Source organism: Hyla sarda, unplaced genomic scaffold, assembly GCF_029499605.1.
Source record: "Hyla sarda isolate aHylSar1 unplaced genomic scaffold, aHylSar1.hap1 scaffold_193, whole genome shotgun sequence".
Taxonomy (NCBI): domain Eukaryota; kingdom Metazoa; phylum Chordata; class Amphibia; order Anura; family Hylidae; genus Hyla; species Hyla sarda.
Genome location: NW_026608585.1, coordinates 203684 through 216470, shown reverse-complemented (window position 1 = coordinate 216470; position 12787 = coordinate 203684). Strand labels below are relative to the sequence as shown.

The 12787-nt window shown below is 46.2% G+C and overlaps 6 non-coding genes across 6 annotated transcripts; all 6 read left to right on the top strand.

The window, feature by feature from the left end:
- The first annotated feature begins 1106 nt into the window (after positions 1-1106).
- LOC130316297 (U2 spliceosomal RNA) lies at positions 1107-1297 on the top strand. Its single transcript, XR_008863644.1, has one exon. It is a non-coding gene; the product is annotated as a U2 spliceosomal RNA (small nuclear RNA).
- Positions 1298-3389: 2092 nt separating this feature from the next.
- LOC130316296 (U2 spliceosomal RNA) lies at positions 3390-3580 on the top strand. Its single transcript, XR_008863643.1, has one exon. It is a non-coding gene; the product is annotated as a U2 spliceosomal RNA (small nuclear RNA).
- A 2091-nt stretch (positions 3581-5671) lies between these two features.
- Positions 5672-5862, top strand: LOC130316295 (U2 spliceosomal RNA). Its single transcript, XR_008863642.1, has one exon. It is a non-coding gene; the product is annotated as a U2 spliceosomal RNA (small nuclear RNA).
- A 2095-nt stretch (positions 5863-7957) lies between these two features.
- LOC130316294 (U2 spliceosomal RNA) lies at positions 7958-8148 on the top strand. Its single transcript, XR_008863641.1, has one exon. It is a non-coding gene; the product is annotated as a U2 spliceosomal RNA (small nuclear RNA).
- A 2086-nt stretch (positions 8149-10234) lies between these two features.
- Positions 10235-10425, top strand: LOC130316293 (U2 spliceosomal RNA). The gene has a single exon (XR_008863640.1). It is a non-coding gene; the product is annotated as a U2 spliceosomal RNA (small nuclear RNA).
- A 2068-nt stretch (positions 10426-12493) lies between these two features.
- Positions 12494-12684, top strand: LOC130316292 (U2 spliceosomal RNA). Its single transcript, XR_008863639.1, has one exon. It is a non-coding gene; the product is annotated as a U2 spliceosomal RNA (small nuclear RNA).
- Positions 12685-12787: the final 103 nt, after the last annotated feature.

The following is a 12787-nucleotide window of genomic DNA, read 5'->3' as shown; positions in this document are numbered from 1 at the left end:
TGAATAAGCATTGCTGCACTGATGGGGTATGCATTAGACGAAAAAAAAGAAGAAAAAGAAGAATAATACGCCCAGAAAAGAGGCGAAAAGGAGAAAAACGTAAAAAAACGTGAAAAAAAATTAAGAGGAAGAGAAGGGAAAAAAAGGTGGAAATGGGTTTAAAAGTGATTTCGGCGGAGAAATATATATATATATATATATATATATATATATATATATATATATATATATGCGCACACACACACATAGATATAAACGTATTCTCCGTTGAGATATTGCAGCCGCTGCTGTGTCCAGGCCCAGGAGCCTTAGCACTGTGCTGTGATGTCACTCAATACCACTGACATCACTAGGTGTAAACAACATCTCTCCTTTGCTGTGTATGTGACTATGGAGCTGTTTGGTGATGTCGTCTATTACGGCCTTCATAGAAGCAACAGGAGATTGTTGCATCCATCTTGAACCCTCAGAACTACAGTGCTATGATGTCACTCACTTCCACAGGCCTTGCAGAGTGTAAAAAACAACAACAACCCAGCTTTGTTGTGTATGTAACCAAAGGGATTTGTGATGTCACCTAGAACCTTCACAGCAGCGACAGCTTTATGAGGAGCATCAGCACTGCTCTGCCTGAGCAGAACCATCACCGCCATAGGTTGTCAAATAACCCGGATTTAACCCACACAGGTAAGTCCAATGGGGTGCAGGCATGTCCTCTATGCTTACAGCTTCCCGTGGGTGTTGGTTTGATACCGTTTGGGGACAGCCAAGGAGGCATCTGCAGGCAACAAAGGTAGGTGTGTGCTTGTGTGTGTGTTTCCTATGCAGATCCTAAGCCCAGTGTCACATGCAAGTAGGAGGAGTAAGAAGGGTTCCTGGCAAATCCGGGTTATGGATTGCATTTAAAAAGGCCCCGTGGGAGTGCAATGGGCCCCTGTCTTGCTGCTTAGCAATAATGGTATGGGTTTAGGTTCTGCTGTGTGTACTGGTGGTTGACTGCCCCCCAGCCCAGAGTGTGCATGGAAAATTGTCTGGCAGCCTCCCTGACAGCAAGCAGTGATAGTGCCCATGAAGGGGACCTTGTTGGGCCCGCCCCTTTCACGGTTATCGCTTCTCGGCCTTTTGGCTAAGATCAAGTGTAGTATCTGTTCTTATCAGTTTAATATCTGATACGTCCCCTATCTGGGGACCATATATTAAATGGATTTTTGAGAACGGGGGCCGATTTCGAAGCTTGCTTCCGTCGCCCTATGCATTGACCCGATATGGCAGTATCTTCGGGTACAGTGCACCACCCCCTTACAGGGTTAAAAAGAAAGATTCCTACTTTCATTGCTACCTGCTTGCTGGCTAGCCAGCTAGCCAGCCCTGTGGGCCTTGCTGCTGCTGCAGCCAAAAAACAAAAGGTGGTGCTGCTGCTGCTTCTGCTGCTTCTGCTTCTGCTTGTGTCTGGCCCCTGTTGGAGCGTCCAGGCACAGGACTTCTGCTGCTGCTGACTAAATGGCCTCCTTAATTGGATCATTTGAGTAGCCAGCACACCTGTGCAGGTAGGGCATGACATGATAGGCAGCTGCCTTGATAGCGGGTGGGTGCTGAATGTTCCTAATTGACAAAATAAGATTAATGCTTATGAAGAAATATAAAATCTCATCCCTTCCCCAATATCGCGCCACACCCCTACCCCTTAATTCCCTGGTTGAACGTGATGGACATATGTCTTTTTTCGACCGTACTAACTATGTAACTATGTAACATAACATGGGGGGGGGGGGGGGGGGGTCTCCTGGCTGTTCACACAGGTGTGTCATTGCTGTACATTGACCATGCATTGCTTCTGTGGTATTGCAAAGGCAAAGACAAATGCTTCCAGCCATCCATTGCACTAATGGATTGGTCATCAGCTGGCTGTCTATGTCCCGCATCAATATAGACCAAAGTACAGAGGGTTAGGCTATGCTATTGTGCACCTACCTGATGCATCAGAAGGTGCGAGGCCCTTGCTAAATTCTGTGCACAGACTTTGAGATCTATGCTTTAGACTGTATCTAAACCTGCTCCAACATGGACTGACATTCTGGCCTACTTTCAGCCGATGCGACTTGTCTGTCGCTGAACAGTCGCTTTTTATGTATTCAGCACCTATGTATAATGTTGTAAAAATGCTCTAGAAGCTAAAGTCGCAGAAATGTCACACATATTTGGCCTGCAACTTTCTGTGCGACAAATTCAGACAGGAAAAATCAGTATAAATCCTTAGAAAATTATCCCCCAGTGTCTCCATCTGCTGGCGGTATTGAATAAGCATTGCTGCACTGATGGGGTATGCATTAGACGAAAAAAAAGAAGAAAAAGAAGAATAATACGCCCAGAAAAGAGGCGAAAAGGAGAAAAACGTAAAAAAACGTGAAAAAAAAGTAAGAGGAAGAGAAGGGAAAAAAAGGTGGAAATGGGTTTAAAAGTGATTTCGGCGGAGAAATATATATATATATATATATATATATATATATATATATATATGCGCACACACACACATAGATATAAACGTATTCTCCGTTGAGATATTGCAGCCGCTGCTGTGTCCAGGCCCAGGAGCCTTAGCACTGTGCTGTGATGTCACTCAATACCACTGACATCACTAGGTGTAAACAACATCTCTCCTTTGCTGTGTATGTGACTATGGAGCTGTTTGGTGATGTCGTCTATTACGGCCTTCATAGAAGCAACAGGAGATTGTTGCATCCATCTTGAACCCTCAGAACTACAGTGCTATGATGTCACTCACTTCCACAGGCCTTGCAGAGTGTAAACAACAACAACCCAGCTTTGTTGTGTATGTAACCAAAGGGATTTGTGATGTCACCTAGAACCTTCACAGCAGCGACAGCTTTATGAGGAGCATCAGCACTGCTCTGCCTGAGCAGAACCATCACCGCCATAGGTTGTCAAATAACCCGGATTTAACCCACACAGGTAAGTCCAATGGGGTGCAGGCATGTCCTCTATGCTTACAGCTTCCCGTGGGTGTTGGTTTGATACCGTTTGGGGACAGCCAAGGAGGCATCTGCAGGCAACAAAGGTAGGTGTGTGCTTGTGTGTGTGTTTCCTATGCAGATCCTAAGCCCAGTGTCACATGCAAGTAGGAGGAGTAAGAAGGGTTCCTGGCAAATCCGGGTTATGGATTGCATTTAAAAAGGCCCCGTGGGAGTGCAATGGGCCCCTGTCTTGCTGCTTAGCAATAATGGTATGGGTTTAGGTTCTGCTGTGTGTACTGGTGGTTGACTGCCCCCCAGCCCAGAGTGTGCATGGAAAATTGTCTGGCAGCCTCCCTGACAGCAAGCAGTGATAGTGCCCATGAAGGGGACCTTGTTGGGCCCGCCCCTTTCACGGTTATCGCTTCTCGGCCTTTTGGCTAAGATCAAGTGTAGTATCTGTTCTTATCAGTTTAATATCTGATACGTCCCCTATCTGGGGACCATATATTAAATGGATTTTTGAGAACGGGGGCCGATTTCGAAGCTTGCTTCCGTCGCCCTATGCATTGACCCGATATGGCAGTATCTTCGGGTACAGTGCACCACCCCCTTACAGGGTTAAAAAGAAAGATTCCTACTTTCATTGCTACCTGCTTGCTGGCTAGCCAGCTAGCCAGCCCTGTGGGCCTTGCTGCTGCTGCAGCCAAAAAACAAAAGGTGGTGCTGCTGCTGCTTCTGCTGCTTCTGCTTCTGCTTGTGTCTGGCCCCTGTTGGAGCGTCCAGGCACAGGACTTCTGCTGCTGCTGACTAAATGGCCTCCTTAATTGGATCATTTGAGTAGCCAGCACACCTGTGCAGGTAGGGCATGACATGATAGGCAGCTGCCTTGATAGCGGGTGGGTGCTGAATGTTCCTAATTGACAAAATAAGATTAATGCTTATGAAGAAATATAAAATCTCATCCCTTCCCCAATATCGCGCCACACCCCTACCCCTTAATTCCCTGGTTGAACGTGATGGACATATGTCTTTTTTCGACCGTACTAACTATGTAACTATGTAACATAACATGGGGGGGGGGGGGGTCTCCTGGCTGTTCACACAGGTGTGTCATTGCTGTACATTGACCATGCATTGCTTCTGTGGTATTGCAAAGGCAAAGACAAATGCTTCCAGCCATCCATTGCACTAATGGATTGGTCATCAGCTGGCTGTCTATGTCCCGCATCAATATAGACCAAAGTACAGAGGGTTAGGCTATGCTATTGTGCACCTACCTGATGCATCAGAAGGTGCGAGGCCCTTGCTAAATTCTGTGCACAGACTTTGAGATCTATGCTTTAGACTGTATCTAAACCTGCTCCAACATGGACTGACATTCTGGCCTACTTTCAGCCGATGCGACTTGTCTGTCGCTGAACAGTCGCTTTTTATGTATTCAGCACCTATGTATAATGTTGTAAAAATGCTCTAGAAGCTAAAGTCGCAGAAATGTCACACATATTTGGCCTGCAACTTTCTGTGCGACAAATTCAGACAGGAAAAATCAGTATAAATCCTTAGAAAATTATCCCCCAGTGTCTCCATCTGCTGGCGGTATTGAATAAGCATTGCTGCACTGATGGGGTATGCATTAGACGAAAAAAAAGAAGAAAAAGAAGAATAATACGCCCAGAAAAGAGGCGAAAAGGAGAAAAACGTAAAAAAACGTGAAAAAAAAGTAAGAGGAAGAGAAGGGAAAAAAAGGTGGAAATGGGTTTAAAAGTGATTTCGGCGGAGAAATATATATATATATATATATATATATATATATATATATATATATATGCGCACACACACACATAGATATAAACGTATTCTCCGTTGAGATATTGCAGCCGCTGCTGTGTCCAGGCCCAGGAGCCTTAGCACTGTGCTGTGATGTCACTCAATACCACTGACATCACTAGGTGTAAACAACATCTCTCCTTTGCTGTGTATGTGACTATGGAGCTGTTTGGTGATGTCGTCTATTACGGCCTTCATAGAAGCAACAGGAGATTGTTGCATCCATCTTGAACCCTCAGAACTACAGTGCTATGATGTCACTCACTTCCACAGGCCTTGCAGAGTGTAAACAACAACAACCCAGCTTTGTTGTGTATGTAACCAAAGGGATTTGTGATGTCACCTAGAACCTTCACAGCAGCGACAGCTTTATGAGGAGCATCAGCACTGCTCTGCCTGAGCAGAACCATCACCGCCATAGGTTGTCAAATAACCCGGATTTAACCCACACAGGTAAGTCCAATGGGGTGCAGGCATGTCCTCTATGCTTACAGCTTCCCGTGGGTGTTGGTTTGATACCGTTTGGGGACAGCCAAGGAGGCATCTGCAGGCAACAAAGGTAGGTGTGTGCTTGTGTGTGTGTTTCCTATGCAGATCCTAAGCCCAGTGTCACATGCAAGTAGGAGGAGTAAGAAGGGTTCCTGGCAAATCCGGGTTATGGATTGCATTTAAAAAGGCCCCGTGGGAGTGCAATGGGCCCCTGTCTTGCTGCTTAGCAATAATGGTATGGGTTTAGGTTCTGCTGTGTGTACTGGTGGTTGACTGCCCCCCAGCCCAGAGTGTGCATGGAAAATTGTCTGGCAGCCTCCCTGACAGCAAGCAGTGATAGTGCCCATGAAGGGGACCTTGTTGGGCCCGCCCCTTTCACGGTTATCGCTTCTCGGCCTTTTGGCTAAGATCAAGTGTAGTATCTGTTCTTATCAGTTTAATATCTGATACGTCCCCTATCTGGGGACCATATATTAAATGGATTTTTGAGAACGGGGGCCGATTTCGAAGCTTGCTTCCGTCGCCCTATGCATTGACCCGATATGGCAGTATCTTCGGGTACAGTGCACCACCCCCTTACAGGGTTAAAAAGAAAGATTCCTACTTTCATTGCTACCTGCTTGCTGGCTAGCCAGCTAGCCAGCCCTGTGGGCCTTGCTGCTGCTGCAGCAGCCAAAAAACAAAAGGTGGTGCTGCTGCTGCTTCTGCTGCTTCTGCTTCTGCTTGTGTCTGGCCCCTGTTGGAGCGTCCAGGCACAGGACTTCTGCTGCTGCTGACTAAATGGCCTCCTTAATTGGATCATTTGAGTAGCCAGCACACCTGTGCAGGTAGGGCATGACATGATAGGCAGCTGCCTTGATAGCGGGTGGGTGCTGAATGTTCCTAATTGACAAAATAAGATTAATGCTTATGAAGAAATATAAAATCTCATCCCTTCCCCAATATCGCGCCACACCCCTACCCCTTAATTCCCTGGTTGAACGTGATGGACATATGTCTTTTTTCGACCGTACTAACTATGTAACTATGTAACATAACATGGGGGGGGGGGGGGGTCTCCTGGCTGTTCACACAGGTGTGTCATTGCTGTACATTGACCATGCATTGCTTCTGTGGTATTGCAAAGGCAAAGACAAATGCTTCCAGCCATCCATTGCACTAATGGATTGGTCATCAGCTGGCTGTCTATGTCCCGCATCAATATAGACCAAAGTACAGAGGGTTAGGCTATGCTATTGTGCACCTACCTGATGCATCAGAAGGTGCGAGGCCCTTGCTAAATTCTGTGCACAGACTTTGAGATCTATGCTTTAGACTGTATCTAAACCTGCTCCAACATGGACTGACATTCTGGCCTACTTTCAGCCGATGCGACTTGTCTGTCGCTGAACAGTCGCTTTTTATGTATTCAGCACCTATGTATAATGTTGTAAAAATGCTCTAGAAGCTAAAGTCGCAGAAATGTCACACATATTTGGCCTGCAACTTTCTGTGCGACAAATTCAGACAGGAAAAATCAGTATAAATCCTTAGAAAATTATCCCCCAGTGTCTCCATCTGCTGGCGGTATTGAATAAGCATTGCTGCACTGATGGGCTATGCATTAGACGAAAAAAAAGAAGAAAAAGAAGAATAATACGCCCAGAAAAGAGGCGAAAAGGAGAAAAACGTAAAAAAACGTGAAAAAAAAGTAAGAGGAAGAGAAGGGAAAAAAAGGTGGAAATGGGTTTAAAAGTGATTTCGGCGGAGAAATATATATATATATATATATATATATATATATATATATATATATATGCGCACACACACACATAGATATAAACGTATTCTCCGTTGAGATATTGCAGCCGCTGCTGTGTCCAGGCCCAGGAGCCTTAGCACTGTGCTGTGATGTCACTCAATACCACTGACATCACTAGGTGTAAACAACATCTCTCCTTTGCTGTGTATGTGACTATGGAGCTGTTTGGTGATGTCGTCTATTACGGCCTTCATAGAAGCAACAGGAGATTGTTGCATCCATCTTGAACCCTCAGAACTACAGTGCTATGATGTCACTCACTTCCACAGGCCTTGCAGAGTGTAAACAACAACAACCCAGCTTTGTTGTGTATGTAACCAAAGGGATTTGTGATGTCACCTAGAACCTTCACAGCAGCGACAGCTTTATGAGGAGCATCAGCACTGCTCTGCCTGAGCAGAACCATCACCGCCATAGGTTGTCAAATAACCCGGATTTAACCCACACAGGTAAGTCCAATGGGGTGCAGGCATGTCCTCTATGCTTACAGCTTCCCGTGGGTGTTGGTTTGATACCGTTTGGGGACAGCCAAGGAGGCATCTGCAGGCAACAAAGGTAGGTGTGTGCTTGTGTGTGTGTTTCCTATGCAGATCCTAAGCCCAGTGTCACATGCAAGTAGGAGGAGTAAGAAGGGTTCCTGGCAAATCCGGGTTATGGATTGCATTTAAAAAGGCCCCGTGGGAGTGCAATGGGCCCCTGTCTTGCTGCTTAGCAATAATGGTATGGGTTTAGGTTCTGCTGTGTGTACTGGTGGTTGACTGCCCCCCAGCCCAGAGTGTGCATGGAAAATTGTCTGGCAGCCTCCCTGACAGCAAGCAGTGATAGTGCCCATGAAGGGGACCTTGTTGGGCCCGCCCCTTTCACGGTTATCGCTTCTCGGCCTTTTGGCTAAGATCAAGTGTAGTATCTGTTCTTATCAGTTTAATATCTGATACGTCCCCTATCTGGGGACCATATATTAAATGGATTTTTGAGAACGGGGGCCGATTTCGAAGCTTGCTTCCGTCGCCCTATGCATTGACCCGATATGGCAGTATCTTCGGGTACAGTGCACCACCCCCTTACAGGGTTAAAAAGAAAGATTCCTACTTTCATTGCTACCTGCTTGCTGGCTAGCCAGCTAGCCAGCCCTGTGGGCCTTGCTGCTGCTGCAGCCAAAAAACAAAAGGTGGTGCTGCTGCTGCTTCTGCTGCTTCTGCTTCTGCTTGTGTCTGGCCCCTGTTGGAGCGTCCAGGCACAGGACTTCTGCTGCTGCTGACTAAATGGCCTCCTTAATTGGATCATTTGAGTAGCCAGCACACCTGTGCAGGTAGGGCATGACATGATAGGCAGCTGCCTTGATAGCGGGTGGGTGCTGAATGTTCCTAATTGACAAAATAAGATTAATGCTTATGAAGAAATATAAAATCTCATCCCTTCCCCAATATCGCGCCACACCCCTACCCCTTAATTCCCTGGTTGAACGTGATGGACATATGTCTTTTTTCGACCGTACTAACTATGTAACTATGTAACATAACATGGGGGGGGGGGGGGTCTCCTGGCTGTTCACACAGGTGTGTCATTGCTGTACATTGACCATGCATTGCTTCTGTGGTATTGCAAAGGCAAAGACAAATGCTTCCAGCCATCCATTGCACTAATGGATTGGTCATCAGCTGGCTGTCTATGTCCCGCATCAATATAGACCAAAGTACAGAGGGTTAGGCTATGCTATTGTGCACCTACCTGATGCATCAGAAGGTGCGAGGCCCTTGCTAAATTCTGTGCACAGACTTTGAGATCTATGCTTTAGACTGTATCTAAACCTGCTCCAACATGGACTGACATTCTGGCCTACTTTCAGCCGATGCGACTTGTCTGTCGCTGAACAGTCGCTTTTTATGTATTCAGCACCTATGTATAATGTTGTAAAAATGCTCTAGAAGCTAAAGTCGCAGAAATGTCACACATATTTGGCCTGCAACTTTCTGTGCGACAAATTCAGACAGGAAAAATCAGTATAAATCCTTAGAAAATTATCCCCCAGTGTCTCCATCTGCTGGCGGTATTGAATAAGCATTGCTGCACTGATGGGGTATGCATTAGACGAAAAAAAAGAAGAAAAAGAAGAATAATACGCCCAGAAAAGAGGCGAAAAGGAGAAAAACGTAAAAAAACGTGAAAAAAAAGTAAGAGGAAGAGAAGGGAAAAAAAGGTGGAAATGGGTTTAAAAGTGATTTCGGCGGAGAATATATATATATATATATATATATATATATATATATATATATGCGCACACACACACATAGATATAAACGTATTCTCCGTTGAGATATTGCAGCCGCTGCTGTGTCCAGGCCCAGGAGCCTTAGCACTGTGCTGTGATGTCACTCAATACCACTGACATCACTAGGTGTAAACAACATCTCTCCTTTGCTGTGTATGTGACTATGGAGCTGTTTGGTGATGTCGTCTATTACGGCCTTCATAGAAGCAACAGGAGATTGTTGCATCCATCTTGAACCCTCAGAACTACAGTGCTATGATGTCACTCACTTCCACAGGCCTTGCAGAGTGTAAACAACAACAACCCAGCTTTGTTGTGTATGTAACCAAAGGGATTTGTGATGTCACCTAGAACCTTCACAGCAGCGACAGCTTTATGAGGAGCATCAGCACTGCTCTGCCTGAGCAGAACCATCACCGCCATAGGTTGTCAAATAACCCGGATTTAACCCACACAGGTAAGTCCAATGGGGTGCAGGCATGTCCTCTATGCTTACAGCTTCCCGTGGGTGTTGGTTTGATACCGTTTGGGGACAGCCAAGGAGGCATCTGCAGGCAACAAAGGTAGGTGTGTGCTTGTGTGTGTGTTTCCTATGCAGATCCTAAGCCCAGTGTCACATGCAAGTAGGAGGAGTAAGAAGGGTTCCTGGCAAATCCGGGTTATGGATTGCATTTAAAAAGGCCCCGTGGGAGTGCAATGGGCCCCTGTCTTGCTGCTTAGCAATAATGGTATGGGTTTAGGTTCTGCTGTGTGTACTGGTGGTTGACTGCCCCCCAGCCCAGAGTGTGCATGGAAAATTGTCTGGCAGCCTCCCTGACAGCAAGCAGTGATAGTGCCCATGAAGGGGACCTTGTTGGGCCCGCCCCTTTCACGGTTATCGCTTCTCGGCCTTTTGGCTAAGATCAAGTGTAGTATCTGTTCTTATCAGTTTAATATCTGATACGTCCCCTATCTGGGGACCATATATTAAATGGATTTTTGAGAACGGGGGCCGATTTCGAAGCTTGCTTCCGTCGCCCTATGCATTGACCCGATATGGCAGTATCTTCGGGTACAGTGCACCACCCCCTTACAGGGTTAAAAAGAAAGATTCCTACTTTCATTGCTACCTGCTTGCTGGCTAGCCAGCTAGCCAGCCCTGTGGGCCTTGCTGCTGCTGCAGCCAAAAAACAAAAGGTGGTGCTGCTGCTGCTTCTGCTGCTTCTGCTTCTGCTTGTGTCTGGCCCCTGTTGGAGCGTCCAGGCACAGGACTTCTGCTGCTGCTGACTAAATGGCCTCCTTAATTGGATCATTTGAGTAGCCAGCACACCTGTGCAGGTAGGGCATGACATGATAGGCAGCTGCCTTGATAGCGGGTGGGTGCTGAATGTTCCTAATTGACAAAATAAGATTAATGCTTATGAAGAAATATAAAATCTCATCCCTTCCCCAATATCGCGCCACACCCCTACCCCTTAATTCCCTGGTTGAACGTGATGGACATATGTCTTTTTTCGACCGTACTAACTATGTAACTATGTAACATAACATGGGGGGGGGGGGTGTCTCCTGGCTGTTCACACAGGTGTGTCATTGCTGTACATTGACCATGCATTGCTTCTGTGGTATTGCAAAGGCAAAGACAAATGCTTCCAGCCATCCATTGCACTAATGGATTGGTCATCAGCTGGCTGTCTATGTCCCGCATCAATATAGACCAAAGTACAGAGGGTTAGGCTATGCTATTGTGCACCTACCTGATGCATCAGAAGGTGCGAGGCCCTTGCTAAATTCTGTGCACAGACTTTGAGATCTATGCTTTAGACTGTATCTAAACCTGCTCCAACATGGACTGACATTCTGGCCTACTTTCAGCCGATGCGACTTGTCTGTCGCTGAACAGTCGCTTTTTATGTATTCAGCACCTATGTATAATGTTGTAAAAATGCTCTAGAAGCTAAAGTCGCAGAAATGTCACACATATTTGGCCTGCAACTTTCTGTGCGACAAATTCAGACAGGAAAAATCAGTATAAATCCTTAGAAAATTATCCCCCAGTGTCTCCATCTGCTGGCGGTATTGAATAAGCATTGCTGCACTGATGGGGTATGCATTAGACGAAAAAAAAGAAGAAAAAGAAGAATAATACGCCCAGAAAAGAGGCGAAAAGGAGAAAAACGTAAAAAACGTGAAAAAAAAGTAAGAGGAAGAGAAGGGAAAAAAAGGTGGAAATGGGTTTAAAAGTGATTTCGGCTTAGAATATATATATATATATATATATATATATATATATATATATGCGCACACACACACATAGATATAAACGTATTCTCCGTTGAGATATTGCAGCCGCTGCTGTGTCCAGGCCCAGGAGCCTTAGCACTGTGCTGTGATGTCACTCAATACCACTGACATCACTAGGTGTAAACAACATCTCTCCTTTGCTGTGTATGTGACTATGGAGCTGTTTGGTGATGTCGTCTATTACGGCCTTCATAGAAGCAACAGGAGATTGTTGCATCCATCTTGAACCCTCAGAACTACAGTGCTATGATGTCACTCACTTCCACAGGCCTTGCAGAGTGTAAACAACAACAACCCAGCTTTGTTGTGTATGTAACCAAAGGGATTTGTGATGTCACCTAGAACCTTCACAGCAGCGACAGCTTTATGAGGAGCATCAGCACTGCTCTGCCTGAGCAGAACCAGTCAAATAACCCGGATTTAACCCACACAGGTAAGTCCAATGGGGTGCAGGCATGTCCTCTATGCTTACAGCTTCCCGTGGGTGTTGGTTTGATACCGTTTGGGGACAGCCAAGGAGGCATCTGCAGGCAACAAAGGTAGGTGTGTGCTTGTGTGTGTGTTTCCTATGCAGATCCTAAGCCCAGTGTCACATGCAAGTAGGAGGAGTAAGAAGGGTTCCTGGCAAATCCGGGTTATGGATTGCATTTAAAAAGGCCCCGTGGGAGTGCAATGGGCCCCTGTCTTGCTGCTTAGCAATAATGGTATGGGTTTAGGTTCTGCTGTGTGTACTGGTGGTTGACTGCCCCCCAGCCCAGAGTGTGCATGGAAAATTGTCTGGCAGCCTCCCTGACAGCAAGCAGTGATAGTGCCCATGAAGGGGACCTTGTTGGGCCCGCCCCTTTCACGGTTATCGCTTCTCGGCCTTTTGGCTAAGATCAAGTGTAGTATCTGTTCTTATCAGTTTAATATCTGATACGTCCCCTATCTGGGGACCATATATTAAATGGATTTTTGAGAACGGGGGCCGATTTCGAAGCTTGCTTCCGTCGCCCTATGCATTGACCCGATATGGCAGTATCTTCGGGTACAGTGCACCACCCCCTTACAGGGTTAAAAAGAAAGATTCCTACTTTCATTGCTACCTGCTTGCTGGCTAGCCAGCTAGCCAGCCCTGTGGGCCTTGCTGCTGCTGCAGCCAAAAAA